At 53.7% G+C, this 6,158-nt stretch overlaps 1 long non-coding RNA gene across 1 annotated transcript; it reads left to right on the forward strand.

Moving 5' to 3' along the window:
• Positions 1-234: 234 nt before the first annotated feature.
• LOC109497685 lies at positions 235-5,646 on the forward strand. The gene is made up of 3 exons (XR_002154046.3): positions 235-586; positions 3,645-3,756; positions 3,954-5,646. It is a non-coding gene; the product is annotated as an uncharacterized LOC109497685 (long non-coding RNA).
• The last annotated feature ends 512 nt before the right edge of the window (positions 5,647-6,158 follow it).

Consider the following 6,158-nt stretch of genomic DNA (forward strand, 5'->3'; position numbering starts at 1 on the left):
TTCACAGGACACAACTGTACGCATCCTCTAAGAACTCCTCAGTGCATCCATTTACCAGGAGATACCGCAAATGTATTTAACAACCGGAATCAGAAGCACTGCTGAGCATCCTGGGAAAGAGAATGCAAAATTAGCATCTCGCCACTAGGGCGTCTCTTTTCAAGTCCTGTTTGTCTGGAGTGGATCCAGGCGCAGCGTCTGGGCGAGCTGCCCAATCAGCGCTGACCTCCTTTGTTTACCACGTGTGACCAGGGGGACCTGTGAGGTCCGGAGGCGACTCCGAGGAGGAGCACACGAAGTCCTGTGCTTCCCTGCCTCTGTGACCCCAGCAGAGCTCCGCACCCTGGAAGAGGCCGCCCTTCCATCTTGGCAGAGTTGCTCCCTTCGGAAGGGCAGAGATGCCTCCCCCGTCTGCCCAAGATCGCCGTCCTCCTCCTTAAACCCCGACTGATGGAAAACAGAAACCACTACAGGAACGGGAAGAGGAGGCATCTGAAACACCCCCAAACCTTGGATGCTGCTTAGGACTTCAGAATTCAAAAGGCAGAAGCCAAGGTGACCAGGGGAACAAGCGGAACAGATTTCGGTAAAAGTGTCAGAGAGGCAAACCTCAGAAAGACCCAGAGTTCGCCCTCAGGGCAAAGAACAGCGAGAGGACAGTAGGGATGCACCTGGAGAAACAAGGATGGGAATATTCTGGAACAGGACGTAGAGGCCCCCAGAGCTCACAGCTCCGTTTTGCTCCCTAGGAAGGGCAGACCCAACTACAAGAGAGCAGACCGGAGGGGGTGGGGGGTGGGGGGAACAGGGCGGGCAGGAAGCTGCCCCTCCCCCCCTTGGCCAGAGAAAACGTGCCCCTGGGTACCCCAAGCTGATGCGAAAGGAGAGTCGCTATCTGATTCCTTTTGGTGCCAAGCACAATGCCTGGCAGGTAGCAGGTGCTCAGTAAACGTGTTGAGTGAATACCTGAGATTGGAAATGAACAACCCCGGAAAACTAGACATAGGGAAATGCCTCCGTTTTCGGGAGGAGAAAAGTGAGAGTAAGAGTTTCATAAATTACCTTCTCTAAATTGCTGTCTCTTTCTAGCAACATTCTGGTATGGATTATGAAGGAGGTGGATAGGACAGCGGGAGCCAGCTTGAAATTAACAAGGGAAAAAAACCAAACACCAAACAGAATAGTTACTTTCTGTTTTTTCAGTGTCACTGGTGTTTGCCTCTGTTGATTACATCCCTTCTTCTGCCTGTGTGTGGGTTGGGTCCCGTGGGCTGGAACTGATTCAGCTGGGTCACAACCTGGATCAGAGGCTGCTGAGGGGGATTGATGCCATCCTGGGAGAGAGGCGCTGGTGTTACGTGCCATGGTGTTGTTCGTTGGCCAGACCCGGTCTGAGCTGAAGATGGCCCTAGATTGATGGCACAATAGGTGATATGTTGTGAGAATCCGGAAGGCACTAGAGATTTACAGCTTGGGCTCATCTCACCTCACCTGGGTCCTAGATGTCACTATCCACTAGCTGTGCGTCTTTGGACAAGTTGTTTCCCCAGCTTGAGCCTCAGTTTCTCACCTAAAGTGGGCATAATCAGAGTATCCATTTTGTAGCAGGTTGGGGGGACTAAATGTGAGGCCATGTAGAGAGTTGTTCAGCCTGGTTCATTAAAGAGTCCTATAAGGAAGTTAGCTCTTGGGGCACCTGGGTGGCTCAGTCTATTAAGTGCTGGCTCTTGACTTCAGCTCAGTTCATGTTCCCATCCCTCACTGGACTCTGTGCTGAAAGTGCAGAGCCTGCTCGGGATTCTCCCTCTCCTCTTTCTCTGCCCTTGCCCCACTTGCTGCCCCAGGGGTGGCAGGCTGGGTCTAGAGCAGTAAGTGTAATACAATTCCAAGCCCAGCCTGGTCCCCAACACCCACCAACCTCCCTGCTCGCCCTCTCTCAAAATAAATAAATAAACTTAAAAAAAAATTTTTTTTTTCTTTAAAGTTAGCCCTCAAGGTTCAGAAACTTTTTCCCTGGCTCAACAGACACAGACTAACAAGAAACTAACAGATACAAACTAACAATATAATTGATACAAATCAACAGAGCTGAAGTTCCCCTTTTCAGTTAAGAATTTTTTTTTTAATCTGAGCAGATGCCAGGTAAGAGACTCTCACAGAGTAAAAATACAAATACCAGCTTAGTTACACAGAAGTTGGCTGTCGTCGTCCCTCTGAGATGCGCTCAGGTCAGGTGGCGCCCAGAGCCCAGGGGACAGTTTTTAAAAAGACAGCGGGCAAACCAGAGTGTCCTCAGGGGAAGGTGACTGACGTAATGGTAATTTCCACTTCCTCCCACTCTGACTTCACAAAAATGCTTTCAACTTAACGGCTCAAGGAGCCCCGCGTGAGTTACCACACCACCCAGCAATTCCACGCTTAGGTAGGGACCCCAAAGGCTTGCAAGCAGGCGCTCAAACAAATCCATGCACACGCATGTTCACAGCAGCATTTCTCACCGTAGCCCAAACCCGTAAATGCTCTGGAGTGTCCCGCAAAGCGTGAACGGGTCACCCAAAGGTGCTCTGTGCCTACAATGGAAAATCATTCGGCCATGAGAAGGGATGAAATACTGCTACGTGCAGCCACATGGATGAACCTTGAACACGTCATTGCTACGTGGAAGGAGCCACACGCACAAGGTCACCCTAGTGGATGATTCCAGCTGGGAGCTGTCCAGCATCAGTGACTCCACAGAGACAGAGGGCAGACCGGTGGTTGGTAGGGGTGATTGCCTAAAGGGCACCGGGTTCCCTTTGCAGGTGATTAACACCCGTTAGAACTAGATGGAGGTGGGCTGCACAGCGCTGGGACTGGACCAAATGTCACTGATATGTACAATTAAGATGGTGAATTTTATGTTCTGCGAATTCTTTTTAATATAATTTATTGTCCAGTTGGCTTCCATGCAACCCCCAGTGCTCATCCCAACAAGTGCCCTCCTCAATGCCCATCACCCATTTTCACTCTCCCCACCCCCTGAAGTCTTTTTTTGTTTGTTTGTTTTTTCTTTTCTTTTTTTTCAATATATGAAATTTATTGTCAAATTGGTTTCCATGCAACACCCAGTGCTCATCCCAAAAGGTGCCCTCCTCAATACCCATCACCCACCCACCCCTCCCTCCCACCCCCCATCAACCCTCAGTTTGTTCTCAGTTGTTTGGTTGTTTTGAGCGTGAGCAAGACGGGGAGGGGCAGAGAGAGAGAGAGAGAGACAGAATCCCCGAGCAGGCTCTGTGCTCACAGCACAGAGCCTGACTCGGGGCTCAATCTCACCATGAGGTCATGACCTGAGCCGAAACCAAGAGCCAGACGTTCCACCGGTCGAGCCACCCAGGAACGCTTGTCCTGTGAGTTCTACCTCAAGTTCTAAAAATATCACACCCATTACATTTGGTCCTCATGACAATCTGTGAAGGCGTAGGATTGGTGGTGTTTTTTCTAGTCGTATGGCTGAGACAAATGAGGCTGGGAGTAGTCTGGGGGTTCCCCATTAGTAACCAACTGGGTGGTGGCAGGCTGGGTCCGGAGCAGTGAGTGTAATACAATTCCAGGCCCAGCCTGGTCCCCAGCACCCACCAACCTCCCTGCTTCTCTGTCGACAGGTGCCTGCCTCCCACCCTGCCTGCTGGCCCAGAGCCCTCCCCAGGAGGGCCACACATCCTGTGGCCAGACAGCCCCGCAGAAGGCCGAGGGGACTGTGGGGCCGTCCGTCAGGTCTGTCCTCCCTTGACCCTTCCCCTTGTGGCCTGGTCAGCCCCACAGGGTGAGAAACACTGTGCGGTCAGGGCAGGCCCCTCCTTCCTTCGCAGGAGGCCCCATCCGTGGGCTGGACCAGGGAGGGCCCCCGCCTGTAGGGGCAGGTCCGTGTGGGTGACACAGAGATGCATCTCAATGTTATCTTACTTTTTTAGATGGCCAGCTGCCCTTGGCCTCCTCCTATGTTACTTCCCTGGACTGCAAGGGAGCGAGGGAACAACAACAAAACTGGAAGGAATGACAGTTAAAATACTCTATGAGAAACTGGTGTAGACAGAAGTCTTTTTCTTACGACCCACCGGCATCCACCGGGAGAGCTGGCTGGAAATCAAACGTCTCTGCTCTTAAGCCCCGTCCTGCCTTGGAATCGTGAAGATAAAGCCAACAGCAACAACAAAATGAGATAAAGAGACACCCCCCGCGGGGCTCCCCTGGCCCCATGGGGGTCCGTCTGACTTTGGCACCCAGTTGACAGACCCTTTCGGGCCCAGTGGAGTGGCCCCCTGGGACAGGGCCCTGCATAGTCACACCAGGGATACTGGCTGTTTCCCTGGCTTGGGGGTTATAGCAAAGCACCACAGGCTGGGGGAGGCTTAGACAACAAGGCACATACTTCTCACCGTTCTGGAAGCCAGAAGTCCAAGATCAAGGTGCCCATGGGTTCCGTTCTCTGAGAGGACTCTCTTCCTGGCTTGTCAACGGGCCACCTTCCCCCTGGGTCCCCACATGAGGGAGACAGAAGGCTGTCTTTTCCCCTTCTTGTGAGGACACCGATCCCATCATGGGGGCCCCCACCCCCGTGACCTCATCTCAACCTACGTGCCTCCCAGAGTCCCAACTGCCCAAATGCCATCCCACTGGGGACTAGGGCTTCAATGTACAGATGTCAGGGGGACACAAATGTTGGGTCCACGGCCCCGGTTCCTGCTGGGCTTTGCTTTTTCTCAACACATCACTGCATGGGCTGCAGTGGTCCCAGCAGTGAGGATGGACCCAACTGGCCACTCCCCACCGAGGCTCCCAGGGTGCAGTTCACAGTAGGTCCTGGAGCCCCATGTCCCGGCAGTCGTGGCGTCATGGACGCAAACCTGGGGGCCCCTGTTCCCCAAGAATCTGTGTCCATGGCTTAGCAGGTTTCCTCTTAATCCTTCAAAGATAAAGGGCCCGCCTCCACCCCTCTCCCCACAGTCCCACGCAGGTGCTGCCACCTGCCAATGCGGGGACACTGGCGGGCGTGGGAACAGGAACCTTCAGTAGCTCTGGGGGGCTTTCTGGTGTCCCCCAGGCCCCCATACACCCATTCCATCCAAGGCATCATTTCCTAACTCACAGGGGAGTTAAAAGCCTAAAAAAAAAAATCCCTCCTGACTCCTCTGGAATTTCAATGGACCGCCTCCTCCCTACGGCCCCCATTCCAGAATTTTCTCCTCAGGCTTCATCCTTCTTTCCATAAGGAGGCCCTCTCCTATGGCCCCACCCCCAAAGGGCCGGAGAGAAGGGCCCCCTGGCAGGTGCCAGTCTACATGACTGGATCCCTCCCTCCCCGCCGGAGAGGCTCAGGGGACGCTGCCCTCACCCCAGCCCAGCCCAGCCTGTGCCACGTTGCCCTTCCTTGGGAACATTTTCTCAAAGCGCTTCTAGGGGTGCCTTGGTGGCTCAGTCAGTTATGATCTCACAGTTGATGAGTCCAAGCCCCACACTGGGCCCTGTACTGACAGCTCAGAGAGCCTGGAGGCTACTTTGGATTCCATCTCCCTCTCTCTCTACCCCTCCCTGCATCAAAAATAAATACACATTAAAACAAAAAATTCTAGGCACTTCTGAAGAGCCAGGTCACCTCCCTCCGCCCCCCTCGGTGACCACTGTGTATTGTAAACAGACCCCTTCTAAAAACAACATGGCTCCCTTTCCACTCCTTTGGTTTAAAACCCAGAAGAGGGGAGCTGGGAAGAAAGGGCCAAGGGACACTTCAGGCTGTGACCTGAGTGACAAGGGCAGGGCCGTGTGAAGAGGCTGGGCGTCTGGCCGCCACAAGGTCATCGCCTCAGGAGCCTGGGCTGGTGGCAGCACAGGGGACAACAGAGTCCACACTCCGTGCCAATTCAGCAATGAGGGAGAGTCTTGGAACCCCAGGACGTTGAAACAGAAAATACGGACGGTAGCTTCGTAGTTTGTAGTCTGGGGTATTTGGAAGGGCCCTGGGCCACCTCCGTGACTCGAGCAAGCCTATTTCTTCTCCGGGCCTCAGTTTCCTAAACAGGAGGGAGTTAGAAGCATCAAGGCTTCGGCAGGAACAGCAGATGCTGGTGGGCTTGGAGCCCGGCTGGCTCAGCCCCCAGGGAACTGCTGCTGCTTCCGAG

The sequence above is a fragment of the Felis catus genome, chromosome A2 (assembly GCF_018350175.1).
Source record: "Felis catus isolate Fca126 chromosome A2, F.catus_Fca126_mat1.0, whole genome shotgun sequence".
Classification (NCBI taxonomy): Eukaryota; Metazoa; Chordata; class Mammalia; order Carnivora; family Felidae; genus Felis; species Felis catus.